Source organism: Lagenorhynchus albirostris, chromosome 5 (genome assembly GCF_949774975.1).
Source record: "Lagenorhynchus albirostris chromosome 5, mLagAlb1.1, whole genome shotgun sequence".
Taxonomy (NCBI): Eukaryota; Metazoa; Chordata; class Mammalia; order Artiodactyla; family Delphinidae; genus Lagenorhynchus; species Lagenorhynchus albirostris.
The window spans coordinates 117,608,521-117,630,553 of NC_083099.1; the positions used below are offsets into that span (position 1 = coordinate 117,608,521).

The 22,033-nt window shown below is 38.0% G+C and overlaps 1 long non-coding RNA gene across 2 annotated transcripts in view; it reads right to left on the reverse strand.

Moving 5' to 3' along the window:
• Positions 1 to 14,797: 14,797 nt before the first annotated feature.
• Positions 14,798 to 22,033, reverse strand: part of LOC132520671 (uncharacterized) — a 40,847-nt gene continuing 33,611 nt past the window's right edge. The window contains exons 4-5 of one of the 2 annotated variants that reach the window (XR_009540595.1): positions 17,424 to 17,556; positions 14,798 to 15,480 (exon numbers count right to left, since the gene is read on the reverse strand). This is a non-coding gene — a long non-coding RNA (uncharacterized LOC132520671). Of the gene's footprint in view, positions 15,481 to 17,423; positions 17,557 to 21,719; positions 21,845 to 22,033 lie in introns of those variants that run through there. The other variant, XR_009540596.1, reaches the window with a different exon arrangement.

Here is a 22,033-nt window from a genome sequence, read left to right on the forward strand (position 1 = left end):
ATTCCTATATACTAATGATGAAAAATCTGAAAGTGAAATCAAGAAAACACTCCCATTTACCATTGCAACAAAAAGAATAAAATATCTAGGAATAAACCTACCTAAGGAGACAAAAGATCTGTATGCAGAAAATTATAAGACACTGATGAAAGAAATTAAAGATGATACAAATAGATGGAGAGATATACCATGTTCTTGAATTGGAAGAACCAACATTGTGAAAATGACTCTACTACCGAAAGCAATCTATAGATTCAATGCAATCCCTATCAAACTACCACTGGCATTTTTCACAGAACTAGAACAAAAAATTTTGCAATTTGTATGGAAACACAAAAGACCCCGAATAGCCAAAGCAATTTTGAGAACGAAAGAAGGAACTGGAGGAATCAGGCTCCCTGACTTCAGACTATACTACAAAGCTACAGTTATCAAGACGGTATGGTACTGGCACAAAAACAGAAAGATAGATCAATGGAACAGGATAGAAAGCCCAGAGATAAACCCACGAACATATGGTCACCTTATCTTTGACAAAGGAGGCAGAAATGTACAGTGGAGAAAGGACAGCCTATTCAATAAGTGGTGCTGGGAAAACTGGACAGCTACATGTAAAGGTATGAAATTAGATCACTCCCTAACACCATACACAAAAATAAGCTCAAAATGGATTAAAGACCTAAATGTAAGGCCAGAAACTATCAAACTCTTAGAGGAAAACATAGGCAGAACACTCTATGACATAAATCACAGCAAGGTCCTTTTTGACCCACCTCCTAGAGAAATGGAAATAAAAACAAGAGTAAACAAATGGGACCTAATGAAACTTAAAAGCTTTTGCGCAGCAAAGGAAACCATAAAGAAGACCAAAAGACAACCCTCAGAATGGGAGAAAATATTTGCAAATGAAGCAACTGACAAAGGATTGATCTCCAAAATTTATAAGCAGCTCATGCAGCTTAATAACAAAAAAACAAACAACCCAATCCAAAAATGGGCAGAAGACCTAAATAGACATTTCTCCAAAGAAGATATACAGAGTGCCAACAAACACATGAAAGAATGCTCAACATCACTAATCATGAGAGAAATGCAAATCAAAACTACAATGAGATATCATCTCACACCAGTCAGAATGGCCATCATCAAAAAATCTAGAAACAATAAATGCTGGAGAGGGTGTGGAGAAAAGGGAACCCTCTTACACTGTTGGTGGGAATGTAAATTGATACAGCCACTGTGGAGAACAGTATGGAGGTTCCTTAAAAAGCTACAAATAGAACTACCATATGACCCAGCCATCCCACTACTGGGCATATACCCTTAGAAAACCATAATTCAAAAAGAGTCATGTACCAAAATGTTCATTGCAGCTCTATTTACAATAGCCCGGAGATGGAAACAACCTAAGTGTCCATCATCGGATGAATGGATAAAGAAGATGTGGCACATATATACAATGGAATATTACTCAGCCATAAAAAGAGACGAAATTGAGCTATTTGTAATGAGGTGGATAGACCTAGAGTCTGTCATACAGAGTGAAGTAAGTCAGAAAGAGAGAGACAAATACCGTATGCTAACACATATATATGGAATTTAAAAAAAAAAAATGTCATGAAAAACCTAGGGGTGAAACAGGAATAAAGACACAGACTTACTAGAGAATGGACTTGAGGCTATGGGGAGGGGGAAGGGTAAACGGTGACAAAGCGATAAAGAGGCATGGACATATATACACTACCAAACGTAAGGTAGATAGCTAGTGGGAAGCAGCCGCATAGCACAGGGAGATCAGCTCGGTGCTTTGTGACCGCCTGGAGGGGTGGGATAGGGAGGGTGGGAGGGAGGGAGATGCAAGCGGGAAGAGATATGGGAATATATGTATGTATATAACTGATTCATTTTGTTGTGAAGCTGAAGCTAACATACCATTGTAAAGCAATTATACTCCAATAAAGATGTTAAAAAAATAAATAAATAAATAAATAAATAAATAAAATAAAATAACATAGAACTGAAAAGAAACCTAAACATTTATCCATAGGAGAATGGTTGAGTAAATTATACAAGTAATGAAATACTTTGCAATCTATAAATATGACTAGCTAAATAGGTATAGTTTTATTACCATAGAAAGAACAAGTTATAAAATATTCATTCATTCAACACCTGAGTATACTTATATCAAAAATTATATAAAGTATACATAAAGTCTCATCCCCACAAGGAGGGCAAAACATGAAAATACTCAGTTTCAAGATCTGAAAACCTTGAATAAGCAAAAATAGACGTGACAAGAAGTGAAAGACTTGTGTCTCTAGTAAGGATGGAAAAGAGGAAGATTTTCCCATAGTCAGACTGTTTTAAATATGTTTTTGTGCTGAAGTTAGAAAATGGAAAGCTTTTACCAAAAGGGCAGGGGGAGGGGGAAGTCTGCCTTCTGTATCCATTCTTCCTTAGGCCCGATATGCGGAGTGAGAGACGCCTCAGTCAGTGGTGCGGCTGTTTTTCAGTACTTTCATATAAGATGAATTAACACCATTTCTCTTCTTGTATCTGTTTAGTTTGTTGAACTAAAATCTGAAGCAAGTTCAGGCAAGGAATTCAGTAATGGGACTCTTAGGGAATAAATAAATATGTATTTTTTAATGCAGTGAAACCTCAATCAGTTTTTCTGGGATAGAGAAAGTTTCACCTAATTGAATATCCAGTATTTATGTTTCATTCACCACCTATTAAAGGCTGCCTATGTGCTAGAATAGATGCCACATCTAGTCTGGTTCCTGCCTTTAAGGAGCTCATAGTTTAGTGTATTTCACTCTACTCTCCAGCAACAGTAAAACTAGTGTATGAAAGATTATTGAAGCTTTCTTTAAAGAATCAGACTTTTGTCGCCATCATTACTATTACTATTAGTTGTCTTTATAATACATAGTATATTTCTTAGTTTGTAGTGTCTCCAGGACATACTCAGTATTACTTTTGGAGGAAAAAAAAAATTGTACTATCAGGTGTCATTTGTCTAATTCTGCTAAAGTGAAAATGTTGAAAAATTCCAGGTAGCAGTTTTGGTTATATAGGCTCCAATTACTATAATTTTTTTTAATGTAGTTGTTTACTTTTCTTTTTGTCTGATTAAAAAAAAATGTCTAAACCTAAAAAAAAAAATCCTGAGTACCTGAATTGGCCAATAAACCAAACACTGACAAGTTCCTTGCCCATAAAAAACCCCCATTTGTGTAAAACTTTGCATATACTCATATGGACACATGCACATATATATACATACACATACACAAATATCAGGCAGGATATCCTTAAAAATATTGAGTCATTAGTTAAAAAAAAAACATGTTTTTCTCTCAGTGGTGGGACTGTAGCTGATTTCTACTTCTGTCTTTGAATTTTTTTGTACTTTAAAAACTCCTACACTTATTCAAAATCTAAGGCACTAAACCTTAGCAGAGTTCTCAGTTGAATGTGATTTCTCTTTAGCTCAGAATTACTTTATCATTCAGTTTGTGTCATTCTTGGGGACCTTGTATTCCATTCTGAATTATAATTAGTTTTGTACTTGTCATCTCTCTTTATAAGATTAAAAGTATCTTGAGCACAGTGACACCACCATGTGTAACTTTCTGTCCCTCATAACATCTAAAATAGAGCTTGGCATTTAGCGTGTGCTCAATAAATATTGTGTTTCATTCCTAATTTCACTCGCCATCAAATTGCACTGGGCATTAATCAGAGTAACTGCTTCACTCATATAGTTTATAGGTAATCAAGCACTACTTATAGCCCATGCTGAGGAACGGCCTTAGCGAGCTATGTTTTGTAATATATAACCTCAATCCTCCAGACACAGCTGACTGTACTAAGGGTGGACAATTGACCCAAAGACAGCCAGTCCAAAGACTGGCCACAGACATGATCTGGAATGAAAACTTGATTAATAGGCTATTCACAAGAGAAAAAAAATCCAATGGTTATAAACATAGAAAATGGTTCTCAGCTTTATTAATAGTCATGAAAATGCACACTAAAACAAAACAGAGACATGATTTCGTTACCACTGGATTATTTAAAATAAGAAGACAATGTCCTGTGTTGAAAAGAATAAAAAGAAATGGTCACTTCCATACACCATGGGTGGCAATGTAAATTTAGCCTTTTTGGAAGGCAATTTGAAGGCAAATTTTGGAAGGCAGCATCTATCAACATTTACATTGTGCTCATCTTTTGATGTGGTTATTCTGCTCCAGGAATACAACTTGCAGAAATATTCCCTTGTGCACGGAGATGAGCAAAGGGTGGTCTTTATAATCTTTTATAAGAAACACTTAAAACATTCCCTTCGTTAGAAAAGAAGAGTTATGTAAGCTATGTTACATCCATACTGTAGTAAAAGAGGCGGGGATTCAGTAAAGTTAATCAAATCCAATTCAATGTCCTTACCAAGACCCACAGTCCTGTGTAATCTGGCCTCTGCCTCTGTGAACTCATCTCCTCCCTCTTCCCTCATCACTTGCCCTGTTTCAAAATCATGGGCATTTGCCCATTCATATTCCTCTACTTGTATTATTCTTTCTCTAGACATTCTCTTGGCTGGTTCATCCTCTTCAAAAGCTCTGCTTGAATGTCACCCTGTATCATCCTCTTCAAAAGCTCTGCTTGAATGTCACCCTGTATCATCCTTCCCTACATTTTATCCCTCTTTATTTTTCTTCATAAAGTGTACCAGCTCCTGACATTAAACACTGAGCTACATATTAATTATCCATCTCCTTCACTAGAACCCAAACATCTATAGGCAAATAATTTATCTATTGGTTACTATCAAATCACTAGTGTCTAGAACAATATCTTGTAATGAATAAATATGTTAGATTAATTAATTAATTAAAAGGTATGTGGTGGAATTATGCATTTTAACATGGAAAGATATCTAAGGTATATTAATGTTGCCAAAAAATACAAATGATATGGTCCCTTTTATGTAAAGAATAAGTGTATATGCATGTATATATATATCAGTTTATATATGGATGTGTTTGTGTGTGTGTGTATTTGATACACAATTGCATGCAGGTATTTAGACAAAGAACTAAAATTATACACATCAAATTGTTATCTCTGTTAAGGAGAGTGTCAGTGGGAGGCAAGGAAAATGCAAAATTGCAAGTTATTTGAAATAGAATGAAAGAAAAGTAAGATATTAGTTCCTGTCCTATGGTGCTCAGCTAGCTCTTCCAGAGTCCCTAAAATTCCTTGGCCAGATTATTCAGCTTTTTCTGGACTTCTATGCATCTATCCAAACACAAACCCTGTGGTACACTGTGACTTGAGTGAGGCTCTATTCTTTGCTTAAATCACGTAAATTCCATATAAGAATGTATGTTCTTGACCTAGAGAAATAGTGCCATGTGTCAGAAAAGTGCCATGTAATGAACTCCATTTGTCTTTTAAAGAGGAGAAATAATCAAATTAAGCTCAATATTGGGCAACAAGGCATGGACGCTTTCCAAGGTGTCATCAAAACAATCTATATGGTTTTCTGTGTATGTTTATTTTTATGTACTAACTTCTTTCTTTCATTCTTTCTTTCTTTCTTTCTTTCTTTCTTTCTTTCTTTCTTTCTTTCTTTCTTTCTTTCTTTCTTTCTTTCTTTTGTTTGCTTATTTGATTAGCCATTTGCTGTTTTTAATCCTGCAGTTAGGTGTAACCTAATTGAGTGAATGTAAGGTGAATTATATTTTTTAAAAGCACAAAGGAACTAGAACAATACAAGAGAAAATGTTATAAAAACAGATGTTTCATGTTAAATTAAAATGCTTCCTCCTTCTGAATTTCCTTACTCAGCATGTCAATGTATCATGACAGATTACATTATGCACTGCATTTTATTCTCTTTAGAGCTTCTCTATGTGATGAAAGAGAGATTATGAATAAGCATTTCAGAGAGACATGGTATTGGTGTCCTTCTATCTCTTTAGTCATTAAAAGAATAGACCATTTATTTTTATTAAAAAAATATGAAATCAGGGCTTCCCTGGTGGCGCAGTGGTTGAGAGCCCGCCTGCCGATGCAGGGGACACGGGTTCGTGCCCCGGTCCGGGAAGATCCCACATGCCGCGGAGCGGCTGGGCCCGTGAGCCATGGCCGCTGAGCCTGCACGTCCGGAGCCTGTGCTCCGCAACGGGAGAGGCCACAACAGCAAGAGGCCCGCATACCGCAAAAAAAAAAAAAAAAAAATCATACCTGTAGTCCTATCATGGGATTTTATCATCTTTAAGGTTTTATGTGGGATCTAAATGAGACTGATCATTGTAGTCACTATAATCTTCTAATTTAAAAAACTGTGTTAAGTATCTATAAATGATCCCTGAATATGTTCACACAGTCCAACCACTGGTGTTACATTACGGAGAATACCAGTTTACTAAAAATTTCCAGATCGCTTTGTGGTTTTTCTCCTTCAGAGCATGAGGTTTATCAGTTGTGAATCAGCATAAATCTGAGCACATATGATTACAAATGCACACATGGCAAATCTTGGCTTTCACAATTCAAAGTGTCTACAGATAAAGAACTGCTCTTTTAAGTGCAAACTGAAAAAACAAAAAAATAAGGTATCACATCTCATTTGTAGATTGTGTTCCTTCCTCTGAAAGACACTGAAAGATGAGGTCACGCTGTTCTATTAAAGCATATTCCCTTTTACACTGAGGCAAAGATATGATTTAAGAGTTTGCTCATCACTATAGCCGTGCCTTTTATGCAGTGAACTATTGAAAAATAAATACACTGCTAATTCTTTGCAACTACTAGACTATAAATCAAACATGCCAATTAGTAAATGACCCTTATTCCTCATTTCTGCTTCTTAGTAAAGATTACTAGCTATTTGTGGCTACTACAAGAAAACATAGGTTTTGGGGAAAATGCTTTCGCCTATCGTTCCCCTAAGGCAGCTTGCGTAGTTTTGAAGCTCTCTCTGTAATTAAACAAACAGCTAGTTGAAAGGTGAAAATTTTAGTCAAACATTTTTTATAGGGTTTGTATTTTTATTCTTTCCATAAGATGCTAAGTGATGTATGTGAATGATTTTTTTTCCTGCTAAATTCACTAATTGTTTTGATGTAGGTAATCAGAGACACAAATTCATGAAGAAAAGAAATGGTCACACAAACTGAGGATTCGTTGAGATAATTCATCTTGGAAAAAAAATTTAGCAGTAACAATTAAAAAATTAATTCAGCCCAAGCATAATAATAACTCCTGTTTACTGACTATTTGCTGTTTACTGGCTACTAACCAGAATTTAGCACCTCTGGCCAGCTCAGAGCTGAGAGCCCACTGGATTTAGCAATAAGCAAGTCACTGTTGTCTTTGCCAAGATCAGTTTCTGAATCAGTTTCAGTGGGGATGGAAGACAGGTTTCAATGGATTAAGGAAGAGTGGGCGAGAAGGAAATAGAAATAACTGCCATGGAAACAAAATTATTCATAATAGGAAAAATAGAGATATAGCCCCAAAAAGCTGGTGGAAACCTAGACTTTAAGAAAAAATTTTTTGATTTTTTTTTTTTAAGATAAAGGCGAACTGAGCAGATGCAAATGAAACCTGGGATAATAGTTTTAAGGTACAGAAGAGAAATGCAGTAATCCACCGAACAAGGCAACTGAGGGATCAGAAAGAGAAGGAGGGTTTCAGGAGACGATATCCCTTCTGTGTTCAGATTCTGTCAGATCCTACTGCACATCTATCCTCGGGTATCCCACGAGCAACTCAAACTCAGCATTTCCATCCCATCCCCAAACTTGTTCATCTGTTTCTGCTTCCTTTCTTAACAAATGGCAACTTTATCCACCTACATTCCCAAACCAAAAATCTGGACATGATGCTGAATCATGCCTTTTCTTTATCCTCTCATCCTATTGCCAAGTTCTGTTTATCTTTTAAAAATAGGAATATTACATTTCTCCTGAGAATCTTTCCCTGAGAACCCAAGTCCAGGTTAGGTGCCCTACTATATCAGTCAGGATCCCATCAGAAAAACAGAAATTACAGCAGATATTACAGGAGAGGGGATTTAACACAAGGAATTAATTACACAGAGAAAGAACTGAGGAGCTGAGGTAACTGAGGACACGGGGAGGGGGTAGGGTAAGCTGGGACGAAGTGAGAGAGTAGCACTGACGTATATACACTACCAAATGTAAAATAGATAGCTAGTGGGAAGCTGCTGCATAGCATAGGGAGATCAGCTTGGTGCTTTGTGACGACCTAGAGGGGTGGGATAGGGAGGGTGGGAGGGAGACGCAAGAGGGAGGAGATATGGGGATATATGTATACATATAGCTGATCCACTTTGTTATAAAGCAGAAACTAACACACCATTGTAAAGCAATTATACTCCAATAAAGATGTTTAAAAAAATTAAAAAAAAAAAAAAGAATAACAGTAGAAAGCCAACTACCACCTCTAGAGATTGAGCAATGACTCAGAAAGATGGCTTTACTAGCACTTTGGTTTCTCCAGTTCTGCCACCTTCCATCCTCTCTTCAGTGCCTCTCTTTGGCCAAACCCAGCCATATTCCAGCTTAGCCTGGGAAATGCAGCCCAAAAGTTCAGATCTCCTCAGATACAGAGCAGAGCTGAGAAAGGCTAGGGATAGATATAAGAAGAGGTGAGTAAAAGACTCCTGGAGCACTTTCACCTTCATTAAATCTGGTCTATAAGCTCTCAGAGGACAGGGACCACTGCATAGTTCAGAGTCTGACATTCCATAAGTATCAAATATTTTACAGAATAAGTGAATGATTGATTAGCAAATGTAATGTCAGCATTTAATAAGCAGAAAATCTGTGCCTCTTTGTGTATATGTAACTTGCTGTCAAATAGTCACATTTATTGGTATAGTGGAGTTATAACTTGGCGAAATAGTATATACAGGGGTTATATTGCTTGACTTTTTAAAAATTCCCATTAGTACCTTAGACCTTTGATTCTATCTCATACAACTTGCTGGAAAACTGAAAGTTTTGCTTGATCTAATGACCCTTGTTGTTTAAAACTCTCCACATTATTTACAAATCTGTGTTTTAGCAATTACCATTAACCTAGTATATTCTACAAGTTTCTCTCTCCATCTAACTCTGGCAACTCCAAAGGCTTTAGTTAAAATCTTCATCTTTATTGCTAGCTCCTGCCAATGGACCAACTGTTTCAATTTCCACCAGTCTTCTGCCTGGTCCAGCTTCTATTTCTAACCACTTTCAACAGAGTCAAATATATCTCATCTGAAGGACTTTCTATAGAAGAATTTTCCTGTGGATCTTATCTCTGTGGTGCCTCTGTTACATGTGGCTACTTTTGTTCAAATATGTATTTAGGATGATTTGTAAGTCTTGTCAAAGTTAAACAAATCTGGACACTAAAGTGTAAAGGACAGAACTTAATTGGTAATGTGCTACTGCAATAGGGAAATGAGTCCGGAGTAAACCGAACTCAGCTCTGATTAGTACAGTGGTGACTGGACATTTTAGAGGAAGAATGAGGGGATAGGGAGAGGAGTGAGCAGGGGCTCAACAGAGTCAGGGAAGAGAAAATTTACAAAAATTAGGAAAAGGAGGTTGGTGCATGTGAAACCCATCTGGGATTATTAACCGGTGCTTATGGAGAAGTTAGGTGCCTATACACCCACAGAGGATGGGAGGCAGAGGCCCTGTCTTCAGGTGTTGGTTGAGACAAATAGTAAAGTCTTAGGGCAGCCTTGAGTTCTCTCCTGCAGGCACTTTAAGGGTGGGGGTGTTGGGGGTGGGTGGGAGAGGGACTAGGGTCATTGCTCTTCAAAACTGTGTTAATGTTTTATTCAAGTCTTCATAGGCCAAGGTTAGGCTTAATCCAGAAGAGTGCTCATAGGAGCCTGGCTCGAGTTTGGCCAAGGAGAACATTTTTGTCAGTCTTATGCCAAAATACATCCTCAGCTATTCACTCTCACCAGACACCCTCTCCACTGGAAAGGCAGGAGGAGGTCATTACAGATGGAGTTACATGCCTCCCCTCCCCATTTCTCACAGCACAAACTTTCTAAGAGCAGGGACTAAGTGAGGTTCCTTTTTGAACTACTTCTCCTGTGAATTTACCCATTTTTCTCCACATTCACTGTCACCCAGGGGTGGACCAAGTGGTCGGTGAGGTCTTCCTCAGGTGCAGTCATTTAAGGGATATATAGTATCTACTGAGAATTTTAAAACCTCTGCTTTTCATTATTGCCATTCTTAATAATGTCAGTGACAAAAGTATTCCTCCTCCCTGGAATCTTTCGTGGATCTAAATTCTAAGTAATTTCTCTGGCCACTGTTAAGTTTTAACAATAATATACATAAGCTTCAAGTTAGCACATTTTTACTACTTATCCTTCAATAAATATTGTAGTTTTACAGGGAAACTAATTTGGAGAATTCCCAGTTGTACACTCAGGTTTTAACACTTGTGGATTCAGCATATGATAAGCTTTCATTTCAAAACAACTTTATAATGGTTCAGAAATCAGTTGAGCTCTCTTTGGATGCTGTAGGTATTCTTTCATTTAAACAGTAGATTCAAAATATATGATGAAAACACATTGACTGTAAAAGATAAAGAAGCAGAACTTGAGTTACTTCAATTCTGTCATTCTGTGTGACCACTTAGAGTCTACATTTGTGTTAAAAACATTAAAAAAGTGAAATAGAAGGTGAACCATGAGGTACAACATTCCATTTGCTAAGTACAATTTTTAATTTATACATATTGAATAGCATCATTAAAATTGAAATGTATTCTTTTTAAATTAGTAATCATTTTAAAACTCAAAAATGGATCAAGAAAACAAAATGTTCCATCAGTTTTGTCACTGAGTTGCTGCCTACATTTTGGTTTTAAGAAAATTCCCTTACTAATTGTCAGGAAATTATTTATATAAGATATTATTATAGAATTATAATCAGATGATTAAAGTTTAAACTGTTAAATAGATATAAAAACAACTGAATGAGTAGCTGTGCATTTATCCATTTTGGTGCAACATTATTTTATCTTTCAATTATTTTTTATTGGTGTGACACAAAGTTCAGTGAAAGAAAGTCTTCCTTGCCTGTATTTCTTTTCTAGCCATTATCATTATAAGCTGTCTGTTTCATTTGATGATTATTTCTGAAAATAATTTTGTCACTTGGGGAGATATTTTAAAAATGAGACATTCCAGCGTTAAATGCACTAGGTCTACCCCTGCTGACACCCACCCTAATCACCCGCTGTCCTCTCTCAAACCACAGTGCCTGATTCCTATCTGCACTTCTTCATACAGGAGTCATAATGACCTTTTCAAAATACAGATCTGATCATACCCGCTCCCTTCTCTTTAAACACTTCCATGGCTGCGAAATGGTCTCAGGATAAAGACACAGATCCTTATCGTGACCCCACAAGTTCTGCCCCTTACCCATTACCTTTACCCTTACATCAATCACCTTACCTTTGCCCTTACTCCAGCCTCTCATCACTCTCTGCTCCACTCACAATGGCCTCACTCTCAGTCTCTTCTACTTCCACACTTGCTCTCTTCACAAGACCTTCGCAGATGCTGTTCCCTTTGGCTAAAAGCCTAGCCCCTCTGCTTTTATTCTGGTTCTTACTGATCCTGCAGAGTTTCATTAATTGTTAGCTCTTCAAAGACATATTCTCTGATCTCCCTTGGCTAGATGAAAACCCAACAGTTACAGCCTCACATAGCATCGTGCGTCTCTCCTTCTAGCACATGTCAGAGTTGCAGTTTTACTGGTGTTCGTATTAATTAATGTTTGTTCTCCTGTTTGCTCATCATAATATATCAAATGAAAGAAGGAAGGCAAATGAAAGAAGGGAAGGAGGGAGGGAAAGAATAAAGGAAGAAGGAAGAAAGGAAGGAAAGAAAAAAGGAAGGAAAAGGAAGGAAAGAAGGGAGGGAGGAAGGGAGGAAGGAAGGGAGAGAGGGAGGGAGGGAAGGAGGGAGAAAGGAAGGGAGGGAGGAAGGAAGGAAGTAGGGAAGAAAGAAAGGAAGGAAGGAAGAAAGAAAGAGAGGACGGGAGGGAGAAATTGAAAAACTCAGAGGAGAGAAAAAGGGAGGAAAGTGTAACAAAGAATAAAAAAAGGACATAGAGAATTAGACAAAACGATAACTGCTCAGTGTTGGAATGATGTGAGATAATTTGCAAACTTGAACATTTTATAGTAAATCTTTCGTAAAGTATATAGGAAAGGTTAATTCATTCAATACTTATTTAGTATAATCTCTCATACAAATCCCTTCTCCAAAATTACTTTGTAGGGTCTTTATTTTATAAAGATATGGTCAGAAGAAATGCATGAGAACACCAAAACAGAATAAAATGACAAAAACTGAAAAAATATATTTTCAAATTATATCACAAAGTGTTAATTTCCCTCATATGAAAGACCTTCTGAAAAATGAAAAGCAAAAGACCCACAGCCCTATAGGAAAGTAGACAAAAGATATGAGGAAAGAATTCACAAATAAACACAAAAACTTGCTCACATAACAGAATGTAATTAAAACTACACAGATGAGATTGGCATAAATCCAAAAGTTTGACAACATACTTTGTTTGGGTGGCTATAGGGAAATGGGATCTCTTATATTTTGTTGGTAAGAAGGATCTACAAGGATATAATCCTGATGAGGGAAATTTAGTATTAACTAGCAAAATTACATATGTATTTACCTTTAGGTCACCCTCCAATAAAAACCTTGTCTAAGCATCTGTTTCAAAAATACTGTGGGGAAAGGCATATGGGGTGAAGGGTTCAAGGCGTTCCATTTTACTCCTCTCTCTACTTTTGTTACTTGTAAATATCCTTAATGGAAAGGTTTTAAAAATTAGTATCTACTGGTGTTTTCTTTTGACTGCAGTATTCTAATGCCTTAGCTTGGGTTTCCCCCAAAAAACAAAGCCTAAAATAAAAGCTGCTGCATGAATGGACTTATTCAGAAATGCGATGGAGTGGGGATGGTAAACAGGGAAGAAGGGAGGGTCCTGACAAAGGTTCATTGTTGAGTTGGCCACCACAAGAGGTTGCTCAAATGGAGGGACTTTGAGAAAGCCTAATGGAATAAACCTCAGGAGCAGATGCTCTCAGCCTCAGGGAGACCCCAGGGCAGAAGGGGAGCAGCAACACACTTGTATTACCTGAGCCCACGCCCTGTTAGGGTATCCCTATAAGAAGTCCAACCTGTGTAGAAACAGTTCCTCATCTGTGATTGGACAAAGAGAATTCAATATGGTGCACAAGAGGTATGCACTACCAGGAAAAGGGATTATTCCCACTGCTAGAGGAGTTTTAAAACTTGACTTTGAATTGGTAGAGTGAAACGAATAATATGATTACTTTTAAAAATTTTGGCATTAAACCATCAAAACCCCAAATAGATCATCTTATTATTTCCAGTTTTACCAAGATATGCAGCTTTCTTAGGAAAGAATAATACATATTAAAGCTAGAGGGGTATATTATAGATGTTAAGAGTTCAAATATGTACCAATCTATAAGAATAAGCCAGCTGTAAATGGTTTTCAGTGAAACAGGCCTAAATATTTAGCATATTTAACATATTAAATATGCTAATGGGGGTGAGAGAGCATTTTATATATATACAATACAATATAACATGTGTACATATATTGATTTTGAAGGGAATGTAAGCTGGCATACCGTATGCTCCATAAGCATTATTGAGGCAATGATAGAACAGCCAAGCGCTCATTTTGAAATGCTGATTATTTCTCTATGCCAGACAGAAGTGGGAATCAAAATGATTTACTCTAAGAACTTTGACTGTATTACTGTGAAATCATTTATACACTATTAAATGATTTGAATACTCACCAAGTCTGTAAGTCCCAAAGCTTGTTCCTTCACATTTCTCTGCATTTCTTCCACCAAAGCCAGATATTATGTGAAATAATGAGTCTGGAATTCATAAGCTGATAAAATTTTTACTGGCTTCAATCATGTGGGCCAGTTAAAAGTTTGCAGTCTTCTCAGTATGGTCTTCCCATCTGTACTAACTTCTCATTGCTGTTGTAACAGGATTACCACAACTTCAGTGGCTTAAAACAACAGAAATTTATGTTCTCAGAGTTCTGAAAGCCAAAGTCCAAAATCGAGGTGTCAGCGGAGTTGTGCTTCCTGCTGAGGCTCTTGGAGAGAATCCATCCCTTGCCTCTTCTGTCTTCTGGTGGCAGCTGACATTCCTTGGCGTTCCTTCATTGTGGGTTCTGTCACTCCAATATCACCTCTGTCTCCACATTGCCTTCTCCTCTGTGCGTATATCAAATCCCCCTCTACCTCTTTTGTATAAGGCCACTCATGACAGTATATAGGGCCCATCAGGATAATCCAGAATTAGCTCTTTATCTTAATTATTCTCAGCTTATTCACATCTGCAAAGACTCTTTTTCCAAACAATGTAACATTTATATGTTCAAGAGATAAAACCTGATGTCTTTGGGGCTGCCATTCAGCCCATTACACCAACCATGAGTTAATCAACTGAAGTAATTTCTGTCTTACTTACGGCTGCTGTAGAATAACAATTGAAAAGGAAATTCTGCTCTCCCCATATTAATCTCCATCCCCGCCCTCAGATTTAGCCATATTTTGTTTCTAAGGTAGAGGTCATCACACTTTCTTTGCAAAGTCTCAGATAATAAATATTTAAGGATTTGCTGGCCATGTGGTTTCTGCTGCAACTATTTAACTTTGCCTTTATAGTATGAAAGCAGCCATAAACAATATGCAAATGAATGTGTTCCAATAAAACTTTATTTTCAAAAACAACCATCAGCCAGATTTGGCCTGTGGACTAAGGTTTGCTGACTCTTACAAGGTCTAAGCTTTTCTTGGGGAAAATGAAAATATTTCTGTATTTCAGGGTCTGTACAGAAATATCCCTGTGTTTCTGGAAGTGCCCTGAAAGAGGGAAGGGTGAATATGTTGAAACTGAGATAAGAGGAAGGCAAAGTGTGTCAGGCATGCAGGTGTGAGTGAAGCAACCCACGTCCAGGGGAAAGAGATGTGGCAGCTCCAGGAGTATATCAGGTTCCTATTGCTGCTGTAGGAAATGACCATGAGCTTATGGTTTAAACCTACAAATATATTATCTTACAGTTCTGTAGGTTAGAAGACCAACAGAGGTCTCACTGGATTAAAATCAAGATTCAGCAGAAATACGCTCTTTCAGGAGGCTCTAGGGGAAAGTCCGTTTCCTTGCTTTAAGCTTCTAGAAGCTGCCCACATGCCATGGTTCATGGTCCTCTTACTCCATCTTCAAAACCAGGAACAGCAGGTTGAGTCTTTCTCACATCAGATCACTCCAATCTTCTTTTCTGCCTCCCTTTTCCACTTTTAAAGATGCTTATGATTACACTGGGCCTACTCAGAAAATCCTAAAGTCAGTTGATTAGAAACATTAATCGTTTCTGGAACCTTAATTCCCCTTTTCCATATAATGTAACAGTCATAAGTTCTGGGAACTAGGATTAACATCTTTGTGGGATGATTATTCTGCCTCTCACAGGGCATGTGCGAAACCTGTATTCTACTCCAAGCAAAGCTCAGGAAGTGGCAAAACTTCTAATGGGGATGACTGTAGAGATACAAAGAGGCTGAAAAACACACTGTGGCCCTGAGAGCAACTACAAATTTCTTGTGTCAAAGAAGACCATGTGAAAAGGCATCTCTGGAACCCAACCAGAGCATCTCTGCAGCTCTCAATAGACTTGCCCAGCATTAAAATGAACAAAACAATGGTGGCCATCATGCACTAAAGACCAGGGACCTCTTCCATTTTCACAGAATAGTGTGAGCCCCAGCTTCTTAGATGAAAGTAAAGAGTAAGTTCTAATAATGACTGTTACTGGATGTCCTGCCAGTCAGATGGTTGGAAACACAGAGCAGGTTAAATCTGGCTAGAAAAATAGAAGAATATGACATCCTTATTATCTCTATTATCTCACAGAACTTACTCATAGTTACTACATTATCTTCCAAAGTATAGATGTTCAATACTTTGTTTGATGTTTCAAACAAAGTATTCAATACTTTGTTTGATGTTTCCCTTCTTTCTTCCTCTAACTTCCTAACATTTCAACCCAGCTACTCAAAAGCCTTTAAAGATTCAGCAATTCTGAGCCTGGCTTTAAAGATTCCTCCACTAATATCTGATACAATGCTACCTTTGCAAATTCATTACCAAATATCAACTTTTACACATCATGATTTCCAACATAATTTTAATATTTTGTGTTTCCTGTTAATGAGTATTTTTATAGTGCTTTCATGCCTTGAAAAGCTTTTTCCATCCCATCTTTACACTTCTAAAGCCATATTCAAGGTCATTTGCAAGTGCTATTTTTAAGCAAAAATCCTTCCTTGATCTTTCCAAAAGAATTATTGGAGACCCCAACTCTATTTGCATAAACCTTTAACTGCTAGAGTCTCCTAGCGGTGTCAGTCAGATGCTATCAGAAAACAATAAGTATTGCAGCAAAAAGATTTAGTATAGAAGCTGGTTATACAGGTTTGAGGGCTGACAGAGCAACAGAAAACACTGAAGATTACCCAGAGATAACATGCAAGCTACTACACATAAAGCTTGGGGAATAAAAAGGAGGAGGTTAAATTATTAGAATTTAGGATCTCAAAGCAGGGGGCTTGCAGATCTGGGACTCAGACCTCTAAGGAGGGGGCAATGCCTGGTTGCACTTGGTACTTATGAAGGAGAGCAATCAACTAGCTTTAGAATTCAAAGAAGCCAGAAATTGAAACCAGAGGCCATTGTTAAGACAGACTGTTACTACTGGGGTGAAATGTCACTGCTGCATGAATTGTCATGCTAAGGTGATAGCAGCTGGAACAGCAAATAGGAATAAGGAAGTCCTTGTCTCCTTCTTGTGTTCCCATCACTCTAGTGCTTCTTGGCAGAACCTAACAGGAAGCCAGCTGGCAAACAAGTCTGGGAAATACAGTTTGCTGTATCTTAACCCCAGATTGGTAAGGCAGATGTACAAATGTGGAATTGAAATCAGACAGGGCAGGCATTCTGGAAGATTAGTGAGGGAGATAATTTGCAGTAACAATTATTTCAGTACCTTTAAATTGTACCATATAAAGGTTGACCATGTGGTCAACACATTGATCTGGTCCAAATTCCAGTAATAACTCTTACTTTTCCACCACGAAGCTTCCTTTTACAATTATCCCTTTCCACCTGTAGCACTAAGAGTATCTCCAGACATGAAAACCAAAGATCTTGTAATCCACCAAAGCTGTCCTCCTTCTCACGTAATACTCATCCACTACCAAATCTTGTTCACCTTCTTTATGATGTCTTTATTGCCATCCTTATTACCATCACTCATTTCCCATCACTTTATATTTGGAAGGCTGCAAATTACCCAGCTGGTCTTGTTTCTTCCAATCTCAACAAGTCTTTGTTGAACAAGCACTCTGCAAAACAATATGGTAGTCACAGAAATAATTATATTGGAGAGATAATACTAGCACATGTTTAAAGATTACATAATCAGTGATATAATACTACCAGTGAATATTTTGGAATTCATAAACAAGAGGAAGCATTGAGACTAAAGGTAACAGAGCAAGACAAGAGATAGACATTGAGGAATTGTATAAATTGGTTAGGCAGAGGAGACAGGAGAAAAACCAAGGGAAGAGGACACTCCAGATTGAAGGACAATGTAAGAAAAAGCAAGAGGCAAAAATGATCATGTTGATAATTGGAAGGACACAAGGAGGTAGGACTAATCAGACCTCAGGATGCATGCAGGCAGTATCAGAAGGTCCTTGCTGGGATGTTAGCCACTTTGTGAATAGGTACAAATGAACTGTTGAGGACACATATCCAAGTTACTCTGGAAGTACTAGTAAATATATTCCTATTTCATAGAGTCTAACCAGGACAGATGCATCAGTGTCTCCAGTGTCTGAGCACTATTCCTGATTCTGAGATCACAGACTGATAGCATTAGTTTCTCTAATGTCCAAACAATTTTGTTTACTTCTGTTGACCCTAGTTTGCTTTACTCTTTGTTAAAACACTAAGTATTTCTATAACAACTTTAAGTCACGTGTTTCTCATTTTGTACAGGACTTTTCTTTTTAAAAGAAAATGATCACTTGAGTGTCAGTTAGGATGTTTTTGTCAGCAAGGAAGAGAAGACTCAAAAGATGACTGGAGGGAATTCCCTGACGGTCCAGTGGTTAAGAATCTGCCTTCCAATGCAGGAGACACAGATTCTATCCCTGGTTGGGGAACTAAGATCTCACATGCCATGGGGCAACTAAGCCTGCGTGCCACAACAAGAGAGCATGCACACCACAACTACTGATCCCCATGCTCTGGAGCCCTAACACCACAACTAGAGAGAAACCTGCACACCACAACTACAGAAGCCTGTGCACCGCAATAAAGAGCCAGTGTGCTGCCACGAAAGGTCCTGTATGCCGCAACTAAGACCCTACGCAGCCATATAAATAGATTAATTAATTAAATTTAATTTTTAAAAAAAGATGACTGGAACAAATAAGGAAAATACGGTCTGCATGACAAGAAGACCCAAGGAGGCATTTCCACAGTTAGTTATTTCAGAGAGCTTTTTATATCACTACAATGATCCCTTTCAGTGTGTCTCTCTTTTTTCCCTCATTGCAATTTCGTGACTATTTTGTCAAAATTTCACTTCTGTGATTCTTCTAGACTTTTAAATCTCTCCATATAAAACTATTAATTTTTTCTCTGAACTTCCTTACATCTGTTTTTCAGAAGTTTATATTATATGACTATCTTCTGTGTTATATTTCTGAGCTATCAGATACTTAACATAGGACACTTTCTTCCAAAATTCTGTTTTTTAACACAGGAAGCTTAAGTAAAAGAAAAAGTATCTGAACTGAGTTAAAATTTTGGCTTTTTTACTTAGTAGTTGAAGAAATGACTTAACTTCCCCAAGTCTGATTCTATGTATGTAAAATGAGAATACAAATATCTCCTTCATAAATTGTGAGAATTAAGTGATGATGTGTGTGTCTGTGTATATGAGTATGTTTGTGTGTGTCTGTGTCTATGTGTGTGTGTCACCTCGCTCTCATTCTTTTCAAATGTCTAAAGTGTTGAAATGTCAAAATGTGAAGTTCTTCAAAACTACCATAAAATAAGAGTTACAAATTCCACAGGAGCTTGTGGCAATTGGCCTTCATGATCTGAACTATCGCTGTCCTTTCTTCAGCCTGTAGCTTTCTTTCTTCAAGATTTCATTGAAGTCCCCTCAAGCAGTTCAAAGCATGTTTATGTGACAGAGTCCATCTCTGCCATATCTCTCTCAGGACCTTGGAAAGGTCGGACTCCCCAGGGGCAGGACCCCTCTGCAGACACTGAAACATTTTTGAAAACTGCAATAGTTAATTTGCAGTCCTGCTTGCCTCTTTCCTGTGTCATTTCAAGTTCACAGTTTATTATACAATTTAGATAGCTGTTTTCCTTTCCAAAGAAGAGAGATCCCTCTAGTGGTTCAAGTGAGCCTCTACTTTTCAGTGACCAAATGAGAACGGGGAGAGAGAGCTCATTTAATTTCTAAGAGAGATGAGAGTTGATGAGCTGGGAGAAGAGAGGTGAGCTGCAACGTTAGTTAGGAGACCCAAAGAAGCATGATTTGATGGGATATCTTTCTTTGCTATGTTGCCAGCAAGCAAGGAGTTTTATGGACCTTTGGAGACTTGTTAGATCCTTGCCACTGATTTTATCATTCTGATTATCATTTGTGATTTATTACCATTTTCTCATTTCTGTTATTTCAGCTCATTTCTCTCCTATCTGCTTCGCTTTTAGAAGATGTAAATTCCTCTCATATAACTGCCAAGCCCATATACTGCACCCCGTGCATAACTAGATGGAATTAGTTGAGGACAAAGAGTTGGTTATCATTCTTATGTTTGCATTAAAAGAAATAGTCGAGAAAATCCATGTGCATTTCCGGTTTTGTGACTTTTACCTCATTAGAAAGAGAGGGGAGGGCCATGGGGTCATTTTTTTCTCCCTTCAGTTCTAGTGAAGCAGTTAGAAAGATTTTTAAAAAAATCATTCTCCATAGTCAAAACCATTTAAAAGAGAAGTGCTAGTAACCTGCACATTACAAAAACAATGCCTGAGATTTAACTGGATCAATAAAATCTTACTATCTTACAATAATATTTTACCCAATTATTCTACTGTGGACATTTTGCCAAAGTAATTCATATGCTTGGTATTCAGCTTTTGAATGGTCTGGTCACTTGATTAAGGCTGAGTGTGCACTTCTGTCTCCTGCAACTATACCTCCCCTCCAACAGTGATCAAGTGGAAGATATAAGAATGAATGACACATCCACCATCCTGGGGTCGGTTCCTGAAGTGACCCTGGCAAGTAAAAAAGAAAAATATCCCATGTTCATGGGGATTTTGTGTCCCAGAGATTAAGGGACTGAGCAGTACTCATGCCAATGATCACTTATCTAAAAACTACTGTCACTGGTTACAGAGCATTGTTTAGATGCTAAGGCAATAAATCTTTTTTTTTTTTTTTTTTTTTTTTTTCGGTACGCGGGCCTCTCACTGCTGTGGCCTCTCCCGTTGCAAAGCACAGGCTCCGGACGCGCAGGCCCAGCGCCCATGGCTCATGGGCCCAGCCGCTCTGCGGCACGTGGGATCCTCCCGGACCGGGGCACGAACCCGTGTCCCCTGCATCGGCAGGCGGACTCCCAACCACTGCGCCACCAGGGAAGCCCAATAAATCATTTTTGAGAGTTAATGTGTTGAAACATATATTGTCCTTCAATGTAGTAATCAACAGCAATGGTGGGTTTTGTTCCACTTCAAACTACTGGTCCCTGGGAAATTGAGAGAACACAATGTTTCAATGTCACAGTATATTAGGTGTTTCAGAAATTCCCACTACTCCCTCTTCAGTTCATGTTGAATGAGTGAAAAAGCAATCAGTAGATGGAAGAGGCAAAATCAAAACCAAAAAAAGTGAACTGGCTAATTTCACAAAGACCACCACTACTTGATATTCTTCTTTGTCAATCTTCTGTATTTTAGCTGCATTATAAATTAACCCTATAGCTAGTGCTCATGATTCAATCTTCTTTTTGAAACATTATATCTCATATGTTTGATTCATCCCTATTATTTTAGTTATAAAATACCAACCTCATGATAAAATTTTAATGCCCTCAAAGTCCACCAGGGAATACTGATACATGAAGCTCCTAGACTAGATGCTAAGTGGGTTCTTTGGGTCCTTTCCATTCTAGGAGAAGGATCATGACACTGTGATGATGTTACTAGCTTTGGTATCACTTATTCAGCAAACCATGTTGAGTGCCTGTAGTGGATTCATATTGTGTCAGTTGAGTTAAGATGGAACCACATTTCCAGGAATTCTCTTCACTGTGTAATTCCAAGTTACTATGGGCCACAAGTGATATCTGCATAATACCTGAGAGGTGGAAGTGAAACAACAGCCTTGTTTTTTCTTTAATACTTGGAAGACCTGTGCAGGTTCTCTGCTAGGCACTATTGCAACTCACACACATGGTGCCCCCTGCTGGCTCGCCTTGATGGTGGAGGGCAGATCCCTGTCCACTGCTCCCCCTGCTCCCCCTCTCAGCTTCTCCAACTCCTGGGACAGGTGAATGCTTAGTTCTGTGACAAAGGACTCAAGCTTCCATTACAGGTCACCTGCAATATTAAAATTGGAGATATGGACAGACCAATAGGAGTTCTAGTCCATTCTTATGAGTTCCAGTCTCATCCCCAGGGGTTCCAGTCCCTCCTTGCTCATCATCTTTTCTTCCCTGGTGCCTTCCTTCCTAACTCAGATATAAAGACAACAGACTTTGATAGGCTCTTTAACAAGCTCCCACAATC